At 48.7% G+C, this 16036-nt stretch overlaps 1 protein-coding gene across 2 annotated transcripts in view; it reads left to right on the forward strand.

The window, feature by feature from the left end:
• Positions 1-16036, forward strand: part of prkn (parkin RBR E3 ubiquitin protein ligase) — a 2088612-nt gene that overhangs the window by 1800328 nt on the left and 272248 nt on the right. The gene's annotated exons all lie outside the window — the stretch shown is intronic.

A 16036-nucleotide genomic window follows, 5' to 3' on the forward strand; every position in this document is an offset into this window, starting at 1 on the left:
AAACAGCTGAGTGCACTGGATACAGCAAAAGCTATGGGCCTCGACAACATCCTGGCTGTCGTGCTGAAGATTTGCACTCCAGAACTAGCCACGCCTCTAGCCAAGCTGTTCCAGTACATCTACAACACTGGCATCTACCCGACAATGTGGAAAACTGCCCGGGTATGTCCTATCCACAAAAAGCAGGACAAATCCAATCCAGCCAATTACCGCCCCATCAGTCTACTCTCAATCATCAGCAAAGTGATGGAAGGTGTCATTGACAGTGCTATGAAGTGGCACTTATTCACCAATAACCTGCTCACTGATGCTCAGTTTGGGTTCCACCAGGACCACTCGGCTCCAGACCTCATTACAGTCTTGGTCCAAACATGGACAAAGGAGCTGAATTCCAGAGGTGAGGTGAGAGTGACTGCCCTTGACACCAAGGCAGCATTTGACCTAGTGTGACATCAAGGAGCCCTAGTAAAATTGAAGTCAGTGGGAATCAGGGGGAAACCCTCCACTGGCTGGAGTCAGACCTAGCACAAACAAAGGTGGTTGTGGTTGTTGGAGGTCAATCATCTCAGCCCCAGGACATCATTGCAGGAGTTCCTCAGGGCAGTGTCCTCAGCCCAACCATCTTCAGCTGCTTCATCAATGACCTTCCCTCCATCATAAGGTCAGAAGTGGGGTGTTCGCTGATGACTGCACAGTGTTCAGTGCCATTCGCAACTCCTCAGGTTATGAAGCAGTCCATGCCCGAATGCAGCAAGATCTAGACAACATTCAGACCTGGGCTGATAAGTGGCAAGTAACATTCGCGCCACAAAAGTGTCAGGCAATGACTACTTCCAGCAAGCGAGAGTCTAACCATCGCCCCTTGACATTCAACGGCATTACCATAGCCGAATCCCCCACAATCAACATCCTGGGGGTCACTATTGACCAGAAACTTAACTGGACCAGCCACATAAATATTGTGGCAACAAGAGCAGGTCAGAGGCTAGGTATTCTGCAACGAGTGTCTCACCTCCTGACTCTCCAAAGCTTTTCTACCATCTACAAGGCACAAGTCAGGACTGTGTTGGAATACTCTCCATTTTCCTGGATGAGTGCAGCTCCAACAACACTCAAGAAGCTCGACACAATTCAGGACAAAGCAGCCCGCTTGATTGGCACCCCATCCACCACCTTAAACATTCACTCACTCCACCACCGGCGTACCGTGGCTGCAGTGTATACCATCTACAAAATGCACTGCAGCAACTCGCCAAGCTTTCTTCGACAGTGTTGTGTATGTACCTTTAAGAGAGAACTGCTTTTATACTGTAGTACCGGCAGTGACCACACCTGTATATAAAGCCATAGCAGGCTTCTGTACTTTCAGTTCCAGCATACCCTCTGTTCAGTAAACACCTGTTATTACCGTTCTCCTGCAGTCCGTGTGTTATTGATACGCGGATACTACACTGGCGACGAGCAGGTTCGAACTCACCTGCAGTACTGCATCACCTCACGGGGATCCATCCCTGAAAAGAAGCTTCTTGGAGGTCGAAGTCAGAGCAACGGGTGTCGACCGCGGGCAACCGCCCAGTGATCCATCGGAGTTCAGAGAATCGCAGGGGAGGCTGTGGAGAGCTGGGCTTGGCTCCCCAGTCAAGGTGTTCCAGCAAATCGTGCTGGTAGCAGGTAGTGCGCTGACCCTTCTGGACTGCGGCGGGCTTGAGCTCGATTGAGCGACTCTGCAAGGGGGCCGTGCAGCGTCGTCGGGAAGGAAAAGAGAGAGAGAGGGTGGAGCGCACAGGGCGCGGTCGGTGCTCAAGAGCCGGGCAGCATTAGAGAAAATAAAAAGAGGGGAAGGAAAAGAGACACACAGTGGACAGCGTCGAAGAAGAATAAAACTAAGGAATTTAACTAACAAAAGAGAGACGCGCCAAAGCCGCGGGGCGCCGTCATTACTATTTAGAACGCTAGGAGCAGCATTGGCAGCAAGGGGAAGAAGGAAAAGCGCAGGAGGCTCCATTTTAATCCATTGGGGAAGAAGGAAAAGCGCGGGAGGCGCCATTTTAAACCACCCAAGATGCCGAAGAGTGGCAGTATCACTGCTTTCGTCAACGAAATAGAAGACTGGACCACGTATGTGGAAAGAATTGAAGTGTACTGCAAGGCAAATGAGGTGGCCGATGAAAAGAAGGCGTCGGTATTATTAAATTTGATGGGCGCGAGAACATACGGCCTATTGCGGAATTTAATTACCCCAGCTAAACCAATGGAGAAAAGCTTTGAAGAGATTGTCAATATCTTACAGGAACATCTAAACCCTACACCACTGCTGATAGCAGAAAGATTCAAGTTCCATAAAAGAAACCAGCACAAAGATGAGAGTAATGCTGACTATCTTACGGAACTACGCAAGTTATCGAAGCACTGCCAGTTCGGAGCAGGACTGGCAGATACCTTAAGGGATAAGTTTGTCTGCGGGCTCCAGAGTGAAGGAACCCAGAAACGACTACTTTCGGAAAAGGACCTTACGCTAGAAAAGGCTTTCATCGTGGCAGTATCCAATGAAGCAGCAGCACGGGGAGCTGCGGAAATACAACAGAAACCGCAAGAATAAAGCACCAACGAAATGGCATATGGAGCAGAAAAGTGCAATCGCTGCAGCAGAACAACCCATGACCAGAAGGACTGCTGGTTTAAGGACAAAGTATGCAGGCAATGTGGAAAAGTGGGACACATAGCAAGAGCCTGCAGGTCGGGAAAGAAAACCAACACTAAAAGAACTACTAAGGAAAAGTACAAGAAAGTAAAAAAAATGACAGACAGTAGTTCAGAAGGTCAGGAGAGTGATAATGATTCCGGGAGCAGGAGACTAAGTTGTCTAAAGTTACACAACGTGATCGCAAAGGAGGATCACCGAACCATTTGGGTTACCCTCATGATAGCAGAGTCCCAAGTAAAGATGGAATTGGACACAGGATCAGCCCTAACTGTCATGAATCGACGAGACAATGAGCGGCTATTCTCACACATACCCTTGAAGGACACGTCCATTGTATTGAAGACATATACGGGGCAAAAGGTCTACCCCAGAGGAAAAATTAGGGCGCCCGTTAAATACAATGGCAAGGAAACACAGAAACTGTATCTATATATACTACAAGATGGAGGACCACCATTATTGGGATGTGAATGGATCCGAAAAATACAATGGGATTGGCATTCCATTCAGGCGCTAACTGTGGCTGGCAAAAAGGATGACGACGTCACACCTGGACAACTGTTAAAAATTCTAACTGACGCGAAAGACGTGTTCCAACAAGGACTTGGGACTCTAAAAGGAGTAACGGCAATGATAAAAATTGAAGATAACGCAAACCCAAAATTTTTTAAGGCCAGACCGGTACCGTACGCGATCCGCCCAGCCATCGAAGCAGAGCTGGAGAGTCTGGAGCGTTCGGGTGGGCTGTCCAAGGCGAACTGGAGCGAGTGGGCCACACCCATCATTCCCGTAATGAAGAAATCATTGAGCAGCACGCCTGGGGAGCCGAAGAAGGTTCGCATCTGTGGGGACTTTAAGGTAACTGTGAACCCAGTCCTGCACACAGTACAATATCCACTTCCACGGATAGAAGATATTTTCTCCTCGCTATCTGGAGGGAAACGCTTTACGAAGATTGATCTGGCCCAAGCGTATCTACAAATGGAGGTAGAAGAAGCATCTAGAAAATACCTCACGATAAACACTCACAAAAGGTCTTTACCAGTACAACCGACTGGTATTCAGGGTAGCATCAGCTCCGGCTATTTGGCAGAGGGTGATGGAACAAGTCCTGCAAGGAATCCCGGGGACCCAGTGTTATTTGAATGACATCCTGGTTACGGGCGAAAATGACAGTGAACACCTTGCCAACCTGGAGCAGGTGCTCACTAGATTACAAGAATATGGGCTACGAGCCAACCGCCACAAATGTGAGTTTTTCAGGAAGCAAATCTCGTATTGTGGCCACATGATTGATGAGGAGGGGTTACATAAGTCCCCAGACAAGATTGAGGCAGTAGTCAAGGCTCCAGCACCGGAAAATGTGTCGCAACTGAGGTCGTTCCTCAGGTTGGTGAACTACTACCATAAGTTCTTGCCAAATTTATCTACAGTTCTGCACCCACTGAACGCCCTGCTGCAAACTGGAGTAGCATGGAAATGGAGTGATGAGTGTAAGCGTGCCTTTCAGAAATGTAAATGCCTAATCACTTCAAAAGAAGTATTGGCCCACTACAATCCAACACTACCGATTCAGTTGGCATGTGATGCGTCTCCCTACGGCATTGGAGCGGTGCTGTCACACAAATTCCTTGACGGTTCAGAGAGGCCAATAGCCTTTGCGTCGCGCTCGTTAACCTCAGCCGAGCGTAACTACGCCCAGATTGACAGGGAGGCCCTCAGCCTGGTGTGGGGGGTGAAGAAGTTCAATCACTATCTGCACGGGCAGAAATTCACCCTACTGACTGATCACCAGCCTCTTGTCTCCATTTTTAACCCAAAGAAGGGCGTTCTGGTGATGACGGCGCAACGGCTGCAAAGATGGTCACTTTTTCTAGGGGCACATCAATACGACATAGAGTACAAGGGTACAAAACAGCATGGAAACGCTGATGGGCTGTCGCGCCTACCGTTGCCTACGGTGAAGGAAGCACCTGCAGTGGACCCTGTTGAGATATTCCATTCGACCATAGCCGAATGTCTACCTGTTACAAACTCAAGTATAGAGAAGGAAACCCGAAATGACCCGACACTCTCTCGAGTCTATGATTTGACGGTGAAGGGATGGCCAGCACATGGCGACTCACTGTTGCCAGTATTCTCGCCAAGGAGAGAACAGCTGTCAGTGTGCCGGGGGACCTTGATGTGTGGATCCCGAGTGGTAATTCCACCCAAGTTGAGAGATAGAGTGCTCAATGAGCTTCATGAGGGTCATCTGGGAGGGGTAAAAATGAAGAGCCTAGCCAGGGCGTTTGTGTGGTGGCCGGGAATCGATAAAGAAATCGAGGATATGACCAAGAGATGCACAGGATGCCAGAAAGTCGAAAACGCTCCACCACAGGCCCCGCTACACCCATGGGAGTGGCCCTCATCTCCATGGCAATGGGTACACATTGATTTTGCTGGTCCATTTATGGACTCAATGTTTTTAATCGCCGTGGATGCACATTCGAAATGGCCAGAGGTCATCAAAATGTCCTCCACCACCATGGAGAAAACTATTGCAGTCCTACGGACCATCTTCGCCAGGAATGGCTTGCCAGAACAGATTTGCTCCGACAATGGACCACAGTTTGTGTCCGAGGATTTCCGGAGGTTTTTGAGGAATAATGGGGTAAAACATTACACATCTGCCCCATATCATCCAGCCACAAATGGATTGGCTGAGAGGTTTGTTCAGACCTTTAAAAAAGCAATAAAGGCGATGTATAATGACAACATACCACTACAACACAAGGTGGATAATTTCTTGTTTGCTTACCGGAATGCGACACATGCAGTCACCAACCAAGCTCCAGCCATAATGTTCTTTAACCGAAGGTTAAGATGTCGCCTGGATTTGCTCAAACCAAACATAAGACGAGATGTTGAGGATAAGCAATTCCAGCACATCAATGAGAAGCCAACCAGGAGCTTCAAGATAGGGCAACCAGTCTTGGCCCGCGACTACCGAACAGAAAAATGGCAGCCAGGAACGATATGCACACAGCAGGGACCACTAATGTACACAGTGGACGTTGGAGAGAGCATCGTGAGATGCCATGCTGACCAGATTCTAGAGTCACAGGAACAAGTCAAACCCATACCACGAGCATGCGCACCTGGTGATGAATCCGAAGTACAGATTGCGTCTACCTCAGAATCAGTGGTATTGGAAGCTGACGAACCAACCAATGACAATGAGCCAGAATTGACTCCGCCGCAAGAACAGGATACTCGAGAAAGGCGCTACCCAGACAGGTTCAGGAAGCCTCCTCAAAGACTGAATTTATAAATGATTACTTCAGTTGATGTATATAGTACAGAGAAAATTGTAATTGTAGTTAGTTATTATTTAATTGTTAAATGAATGTTATGTACTGTTTATCTAAAAGGGGAGGAATTGTTGTGTATGTACCTTTAAGAGAGAACTGCTTTGATACTGTAGTACCGGCAGTGACCACACCTGTATATAAAGCCATAGCAGGCTTCTGTACTTTCAGTTCCAGTATACCCTCTGTTCAGTAAACACCTGTTATTACCGTTCTCCTGCGGTCCGTGAGTTATTGATACGCGGACACGACAGACAGCACCTCCCAAACCCGCGACATCTACCACCTAAAAGGACAAGGTGCATGTGAACATCACCACCTCCAAGTTCCGCTCCAAGTCACAAACCATCCTGACTTGGAAATATATCACCGTTCCTTCATCGTCGCTGGGTCAAAACCCTGGAACTCCCTACCTAACAGCACTGTGGGAGTACCTTCACCACACGGACTGCTGCGGTTCAAGAAGGCGACTCACCACCACCTTCTCAAGGGCAATTAGGGCTGGGTAATAAATGCTGGTCTTGCCAGCGGCGCCCACATCCCAGGAACAAATATTTTTTTTTAAATGGTAGCACATGGTCCGTTGAATGTGGAGGCTGGTTGGGTAGTATTTGAAGACAAGGGGAACCCTAATGTGGTTCTGGGAGGGAGGGGAAGGGGTGAGGGCAGAAGTGCAGCAAATGGGACAGTCACGGTCGAGGCCCCTGTTATCCACGGTGGAAGGGAATCCTCAGTTGAGGAAAAAGGAAGACATATCGGAAGCACTGGTGTGGAAGGTGGCATTGTCAGAACAGATGCAACAGAGACAGAGAAACTGGGAGAATGGAATAGTGTCCTTACAGGAAGTGGGGTGGGGGAAGTGTAATCTAGGTAGCTGTGGGAGTCAGTGGGCTTACCGTAGATATTGGTTGACAGCCTATCCCCAGAAACAGAGACAGAGAAGTCGAGGCAGGAGAAGAGTCGGATATAGACCATGTGAAGGCGAGGGAGAGATGGAAATATGAAGCAAGTTTGATTAAATTTTTCAGTTCAGGCGAGAGCATGAAGCGATGCAAATATAGTCATCAATGTACCGGAAAAAGAGGCGAGGGAGGGTACCTGAGTTGGACTACAACAAAAAATGTTCCACCTATCCCATGAAAAGGCAGGCATAGCCATATGGGCTCCTTATTTCCTTATTTCATATTGGAAAAAATAAAATGTAAGTATCTGAAAGCCTGAAGGTGAAATACAAATGTTGATCCATGATCAGGCCAAAAAGTGGCCTGCTCTCCTGGACATACCCGCAGTGTTTGCATGGAAGGTCAACATCACCAGATTCGGTGGGACTGGCTAATTTGCATAGCCTGCATGTTTTCTACGTGCACAGAGAACACTGTGTCACTTGGGAATGGGAGACATAGGTAACATCTCACAGTTCGCTGTCCATTTCTGCATCCGGGAGGTCACAGAGGCTCTCTACAGTAGGCGAAGGGACTACATTTCCTTCCCCATCACCAGAGAGAAGCTGGACGAACGTGCATGTGGCTTTGCCAGGATAGCAGACTTCCCCATGGTACAGGGCGCCATTGACTGCTTTGCAGGCACCGTATAACAATCCTGAGGTCTTCCGTAACCACAAAGGCTACCATTCAGTTAATGTGCAGTTGGTATGTGACCACAGACAGCGCATCCTCAATGTGAATGCCCGCTCTCCTGGCAGCAGCCATGATGCCTTCATCCTGCGCCAAACCAGTGTGCCAGCACTCTTCCAGCCACCACATCAAGCTCACGGATGGCTGGTCGAAGACAAGGACTATCTGCTCTCCACCTGGCTCATGACACCCCTCCACAACCCCAACACTCCTGCCCAGCACTCATATAATGACAGCCTTGCTGCCACCAGGAACATCATTGAGCAGACCATCGGGGTGCTCAAGCAATGGTTCCACTGCCTTGACAGCTCGCGAGGCACCCTCCAGTACTTGGCTGAGCGGGTGTCCCATTTTGTGGTGGTCTGCTGCATGCTGCACAACTTGGCCATCATGAGGGCTCAGCCCTTGCCACCAGGGATTGCAACACCACCTCAGGAGGAGGAAGAGGGAGAGGAGGAGGAGGAGGATGAGGAGGAAGAGGAAGACGAGGAGGAGTAGGAACAGGAGCGAGGGAGGAGGCAGCCACTCAATCGGCCTTCCGGAAGGGCAGTCCGTGACCGCCTCATCAGACTGCGGTTCTGTAAACCCCAAATCTCCGATGCTCACCACATCCCCATCATTCCAACCCTGTCGCAGGCCATATCACAGTGCAATGCTGAAATGAGAGACACCACAAAATCATCCAAAGCCAATGAATAAATTTATCAATAATCAGTGAACACATATTTACAACAACAATATTAGCTATTCACCCTTGTGCAATCCCTAAGTGCCCCTCGTTACAGTGGCTTTGCCTACTCTGGTGTTCCTATGAAGTGTTGGTCCAGTGGCTGCAGCACGGCGGGTGGAAGGCTGTTGAGTGTCCATGCGGGAGACTTCAGATGGCCTTGCAGGACGCCCTCGACCAGCTCTGGGCATTGAAGGCCCGGCTGTAGACTACACCACCTCAACATGGGCAGCAGCAGTCTGGGCTGGCTGGATGACAGGCAGCTACATGTGCAATGATGGAGTGGCAGTGGTGGGAGCAGGAATGCTGTCATCCTGAGAGAGGACAGCAGCTTACTGCTCCACTGACTCACTGCCACTCCCCCAGGGCAGTACCTCAGCATCACTATCAATCTGCTGGAGCACAGATTGCTGGCCTGCTGCGACACTGTGAAAGCCCCGGTCGATGGTGGCAGACCCAGCCACAATGGCAGCAGTTAGAGCTTGCGTGGCATCAAGCTGAGACTGCATGAGAGCAATCTGAGAATCGATGGCACCAAGCATAGACTACATTACAGCACTAACACATTGCGTGGCTTTTGCCTGTGCTGCAAAGGAAGCTGCGACATCGCCCATCACACATGGCATGAGGTCTGGGTCGCCACGGTGTCTTTGGGAGTCCACCATCCTTTGCAGATGGCAAAGGATGGGCCCCATGGTGTGTGCAGAGTTCTGTGCAATGTTGGAGGTGGACTCTTCCACGCTCCTTACCATTGCCAAGAGGCTCTCAGGCACCCTTGCCATTGCACCTATCATCTCCGTGTGCATGCCCATCACCCTTCTTCTAAAGGCCTCCCCATCGAGGTCCTCATCTGAGTCCTGTGCAGCAGAACTCGCGTACGAACTCGCCCTCTGGGGAGTTGACTCCCGACTCCCGAGTTACCCTTTCCCCTTGGCCTTGCTGCAGCCTGCTCGTCCCCGGTTCCTCACCCTGTGCAGCTCCCACTACTGTACTAGCCTCTAAAGAACCCAGCCGAGGCACTAAAGCATGGCAGAGAAGCGCTACTGGCGCGAATTCATGAACTCATTTTTCTTATCTGGAAGGAGGAGAACATGCCAGGGGATCTCAGAGACGCCGTAATTGTGACCATCTTCAAGAAAGGTGACAAGTCCGATTGCGGTAATTACAGAGGAGTTTCCCTGCTGTCTGCCACAGGAAAAGTCATTGCAAAAATCCTCCTCAATCGCCTTCTCCCAGTGGCCGAAGAGCTCCTCCCAGAGTCGCAATGCGGATTCCGCCCACTAAGGGGCACAATGGACATGATCTTCACCGCACGTCAATTACAAGAGAAATGCAGGGAACAGCACCAACCGCCGTACATGGCCTTCTTTGATCTCACAAAGGTCTTCGACACTGTCAACCGTGAGGGATTATGGAGTGTCCTCCTCAAATTTGGCTGCCCTCAAAAGTTTGTCACTATCCTCCATCTGCTTCACGACGACATGCAAGCCGTGATCCTGACTAACGGTTCCACCACAGACCCAATTCACGTACGAACCGGGGTCAAGCAAGTGTGTGTCATCACACCAACGCCCTTCTCAATCTTCCTTGCTGCAATGCTCCATCTCACCCTCAGTAAGCTCCCCACTGGAGTGGAGCTAATTTACAGAACAAACGGGAAACTGTTCAACCTCCGTCGCCTCCAGTCCACATCCAAGGTCGTCCCATCCTCTGTCGTCGAATTACAGTATGCAGACGACACTTGCGTCTGCGCTCACTCGGAGGTCGAACTCCAAACCATCGCCAACACCTTCACCGAAGCATACGAGAGCATGGGCCTTACACTAAACATCCGTAAGACAAAGGTCCCCTACCAACCTGCCCCCGCCACACAGTACAGCCCCCGGATTATCAAAATCCACGACAAGGCCTTGGGCAATGTGGACCACTTTACATACCTTGGGCGCCTACTGTCAACAAGGGAAGATGTTGACGACGAAGTCCAACACAGCCTTCAGTGTGCCAGTGCAGCCTTCGGTCGCCTGAAGAAGAGAGTGTTTGAACACCAGGACCTCAAACCCGGCACTAAGCTCATGGTCTACAGAGCAGCAGTGATACCCGCTCTGCTGTATGCCTCAGAGACATGGACCATATACAGCAGGCACCTCAAAGCACTGGAGAGGTACCACCAACGCTGCCTCCGCAAGATCCTGCAAATCCATTGTCAGTGTTCTTGCTCAGGCCAACATCCCCAGCATCGAAGCTTTGACCACGCTCGATCAGCTCCGATGGACAGGTCACATTGTCCACATGCCCGATACGAGACTCCTAAAACAAGCGCTCTACTCGGAGCTCCGGCACGGCAAGAGAGCCCCAGGTGGGCAGAGGAAATGCTTCAAGGACACCCTCAAAGCCCCCTTGAAAAAGTGTAATATCCCCACCGACACCTGGGAATCCCTGGCCCAAGACCGCACAAAGTGGAGGAGAAGCATCTGGGAAGGCGCCGAACACCTCGAGTCTCTTCGCCGGGAGCAAGTGGAAGCCAAGCGCAGGCAGCGCAAGGAGCGCACATCAACCCAAGCACCCCACCCACCCGCCCCTTCAACCACTGTCTGCCCCACCTGTGACAGAGACTGTAGGTCCCGCATTGGACTAATCAGTCACCTGCGAACTCATTTTTAATGTGGAAGCAAGTCATCCTCGGTTCCGAGGGACTGCCTAAGAAGAAGGAAGAAGAGTGCCAGTATCTGAGCTGGTGGCTGCGGGTGAGACACGCAGTGACGTGGTGTGTTCTTCGTCCTCCTCTTCTTGCGCCTCGCTCTCTATGGTGTCCTCAGGGACAGGCTGCTCAGTTGCTTGCTCATTATCTAAAAGCATAAAGGCATAAGTATCGGGTTAAGGTGAGGGGAGGGGGGCAGGAAGAGAGAAAGACATGCATACAGCATGATTAGCTGGAAAGTGCACAAAGTTTGTGGGGTGAGGGGTAAGTTGGATGTGAGAAGAAGGAGAAGGGATGAACATACCGCTGTTGTCCCCAAGGAGGTCAATGTCACCAGTGGCCACGGCGCCCACTACCTGGCACCCAATGAGTTACAGCATTCTTTCCTCCAGCTCAGAAAGTGGTTGGGTGTCAGGTTGTCCCCTGCCTGTGCGCTCCTGCTCCCTCCCGTTGTGAGCAACCTTGGCCTGCAAGAGAAAGGAAGGTGTGTGAGTGAGTGTGGAGCAACGTGTTTCGGTGTTGAACCTGCCTAGCTGAATAGTTGTCATTGTGTGCAAGGTATGAGATGTGGGTGTGAGTGTTGGTAGGTCAAGATTCTTGGTGGGTGAGTGCTGGGGGTGTGGTGCTTTGGGCAGTGTGTGAAGACTGTGGTTCAGAGGGTGGTATGTTGCATTTGTTGGAGCATTGACTCACCCTGACCACACGAGTGAGGTTGTTACATTTTTTCCTGCACTGTGTGTGGGTTCTGGGGACCACAGTGCTGCCCGAGACCTGTTGGGCTACCTCCCTCCACATAGTGCGGAAGACTTGTGGTGAGGGCCTCCTGCCACTTGCCGGTAGAGCACCGCCCTCTGTCTCGCCACAGCGATCGCCAACGCCTCCAATGCTTGGTCGCAGAATCTGCGAGCTCTCTCCTTGGGACGTTGATCTGCCATAATGACACCTCCTTCCGTGGTCCGTTTCCTTCTCCTTGGCCTTCTGCTGCTTGCTGAGACAGCTGCAGAACCAGCAATGCTGAGAATGAGGTTCTGCAGCATGAATGAACCTCCCCTTTAAGAACTGGAAAGAGCCTGTGGCAATGATGACAAGCGATTAGACTGCACCTGAAATTGCTCAGTGTCTGAGTCTAACGCCACTGAGCTAGGTCATGAGCGCTTGATTTAGTGCTCCAGTCCTTTCTTTGAGCGATGGCACTTAATTTAGCGTGCAGCGAGATTCATTAGCGCCTGCTGCTAAATCTGAAACTTTCCAGAAGTTAGCGCCCATACTTGGGCTATAATGAATTTCTCCCCCATGCCTTTGAGATGTCTGCCTATGGCATCATCAAGATCAAAGATATTTTCCCTCAAAACAGAAGGAATTACTGCATATCGTCACTGTTAACATTTTCTAGCTGTACGATCAATATTATTAGAAGCTTTATAAATTGTTTTAAAAATAAAAATGCAGTTTACTGGAGTGCTATACTTAATGCAAGATGGCATAACTTAGAGAATTGATTCCAAGCTGCTGTTACAATGGTGGGAGAGATCAAATGAGTAAAACCAGTTTTAAGAGAACTAAAAATATATATTAAACATAGAAACATAGAAGATAGGAGCAGGAGTAGGCCATTCGGCCCCTCGAGCCTGCTCCGCCATTCAATGAGATCATGGCTGATCATCCACATTCAGTACCCTGTTCCTGCCTTCTCTCCATAGCCCTTGATCCCTTTAGCCTTAAGCAATATATCCAACTCCTTCTTGAATATATTTAATGAATTGGCCTCTACTGCCTTCTTTGGCAGAGAATTCCACAGGTTCACCACTCTCTGGGTGAAGAAATTCCTCCTTATCTCTGTCCTAAATGGCTTACCCCTTATCCTTAGACTGTGACCCCTGGTTCTGGACTCACCGACCATCGGGAACATCCTTCCAGCATCCAGTCTGTCTAGTCCTGTTAGAATTTTATAAGTTTCAATGAGATCCCCTCTCATTCTTCTAAACTCCAGCAAGTACAAGCCCAATCGACGCAATCTCTCCTCATCCGTCATTCCTGCCATCCCAGGTATCAGCCTGGTGAATCTTCGCTGCACTCCTTCCATGGCAAGAACATCCTTCCTCAGATAAGGTAACCAAAACTACACACAATACTCAAGATGTGGCCTCACCAAGGCCCTGTACAACTACAGCAAGACATTGAGTTCCTGTACTCAAACCCTCTCGCTACGAAAGCCAACATACCATTTGCCTTCTTAACCGCCTGCTGCACCTGCATGCTTACTTTCAGCGACTGGTGCATAAGGACGCCCAGGTCTCGTTGCACTTCCCCTTCTCCCAATCTATTGCCATTTAGATAATAATCTGCCTTCCTGTTTTTGACACCAAAGTGGATAACCTCACATTTATCCACGTTATATTGCATTTGCTATGCTTCTGCCCAATCATCCAACCTGTCCAAATCATCCTGGAGTTTCTCGGCATCCTCCTCACAGTACACACGCCCACCCAGCTTTGTGTCATCCGCAAACTTGGAGATATTACATCTAGTTCCCTCGTCCAGATCATCATTAATATATATTGTGAATAGCTGGGGTCCAAGGACCGATCCCTGCGATACCCCACAAGTCACTGTCTGCCACTCGGAAAAAGAGCCGTTTATTCCAACTCTTTGCTTTCTGTCTGCCAACCAGTTCTCTATCCAAGTCAATACCTTGCCCCCAATCCCATGTGCCTTAATTTTACATGCTAATCTCTTATGCGGGACATTATCGAAAGCCTTTTGAAAATCCAAATACACCACATCCACTGGTTCTCCCTTATCTATTTTATCAGTTACATCCTCAAAAAATTCCAGTAAATTAATCAAGCACGATTTACCTTTTGTAAAGCCATGTTGACTTTGTCCGATCCGGTCACTTTTTTCCAAGTGCTCTGCTATTACATCCTTTATAATGGACTCTAGCATTTTCCCCACTACCGATGTCAGGCTTACCGGTCTATAATTCCCCGTTTTCTCTCTACCACCCTTTTTGAACAGTGGGTAACATTAGCTACCCGCCAATCCATGGGTACTGTTCCAGAGTCTATCGAATTTTGGAAGATGACCAGCAATGCATCTACTATTTCTACGGCCACTTCCTTAAGTACCCTAGGATGTAGATTATCAGGCCCTGGGGATTTATCAGCCTTTCATCCCATCAACTTCCCTAACACCATTTCCCTACAAATACTGATTTCTATCAGTTCCTCCCTTTCATTAGACCCTATGTTCCCTGACATCTTTGGGAGGTTATTTCTGTCCTCCTTTTTGAAGACAGAACCAAAGTATGTATTTAATTGGTCTGCCATTTCTTTATTCCCCATTATAAATTCCCCTGATTCTGACTGCAAGGGACCTATGCTTGACTTCACCAATCTTTTTCTCTTCACATATCTATAAAAGCTTTTACAGTCTGTTTTTATGTCCCTGAAAGCTTACTCTCATACTCTATTTTCCCCCTCTTAATTAATCCCTTTGTCCTCCTTTGTTGGATCCTAAACTGCTCCCAATCCTCAGGTTTACTGCTTTTTCTGGCCAATTTATATGTCCTCTCCTTGGATCTTATGCTATCCCTAATTTCCCTTGTTAGCCACGGTTGAGTCACCTTTTTTGTTTTATTTTTATGCCAAACTGGGATGAACAAATTCTGTAGTTCATCCATGCGATCTTTGAATGTTTGCCATTGCCCATCCCCCATCAACCCTTTGAGTGACATTTCCCAATCAATCCTACCCAACTCGCACCTCATACCATCATAGTCTCCTTTATTTAAATTCAGGACCTACTCTCTGAGTCAACTATTTCACTCTCCACCTTAATGAAGAATTCTATTATACAGGAAACTTTGTTATATCCGGCACCGAGGGGACCGAGCTGTTGCCGATCTATCAAAACTGCCGGACATACAAAGTTAATGTTGAAGCATACGGAGGTTTTCATCTCCGTATCTGACAACAAACACTGTTGCTTAGCAACAGCTTGTAAACAGTTGGCCCGTACCTTGAAAGCGTCTCTGTAGCTTAGCAACAGCTTCAGAGAGACTTTCCAGAGCCCGACTGTTGAAAACAAAGCCACGAGAAGAAAAAAAACCGAACAAAATGGCTCCTGATTTCTGCCGGTAGATCGAGGTTTCTGGACATACAACCTCCGGATAAACCAAAGTTTCCTGTATTATGATCGCTCCGACCCAAGGGGCCTCGCAAAACAAGATTGCTAATTAATCCTTTCTCATTACATAATACCCAGTCTAAGATGGCCTGATCTCTAGTTGGTTCCTCAACATATTGGTCCAGGAAACCATCCCGTATACACTCCAGGAATTCCTCCTCCACAGTATTGTTACTAATTTGGTTAGCCCAATCTATATGTAGATTAAAGTCACCCATGCTGTGCCCTTATTGCACGCTACTCTAATTTCCCATTTAATGCCATCCCCGACGTCCGCATTACTGTTTGGAGGTCTATGTACCACTCCCACTAACGTTTTCTGCCCCTTGGTATTTCTCAGTTCTACCCATACAGATTCCACATCATCAGAGCTAATATCCTTCCTTTCAATTGTGTTAATCCCCTCTTTAACCAGCAATGCTACCCCACCTCCTTTTCCTTTCTGCCTATCTTTCCTGAATATTGAATACCCCTGGATGTTGAGTTCCCAGCCTTGGCCACCCTGGAGCCATGTTTCCGTAATCCCAATCATATCATGTTCGTTTACCTGTATTTGCGCAGCTAATTCATCCACCTTATTACGAATGCTCCTCGCATTAAGACACAAAGCCTTCAGGCTTGTTTTTTTTAACGCTCTTAGATCTTTTAGAATTATTATTTACTGTGGCCATGTTTGATTTAAACCCTTGATTTCTCTGCCTGTCACTTTTGTTTTTCTCCTTCCTGTCTTTTGCT

Source organism: Somniosus microcephalus, chromosome 3 (assembly GCF_052327205.1).
Source record: "Somniosus microcephalus isolate GS21.2 chromosome 3, FLI_Smic_1.0, whole genome shotgun sequence".
Taxonomy (NCBI): Eukaryota; Metazoa; Chordata; class Chondrichthyes; order Squaliformes; family Somniosidae; genus Somniosus; species Somniosus microcephalus.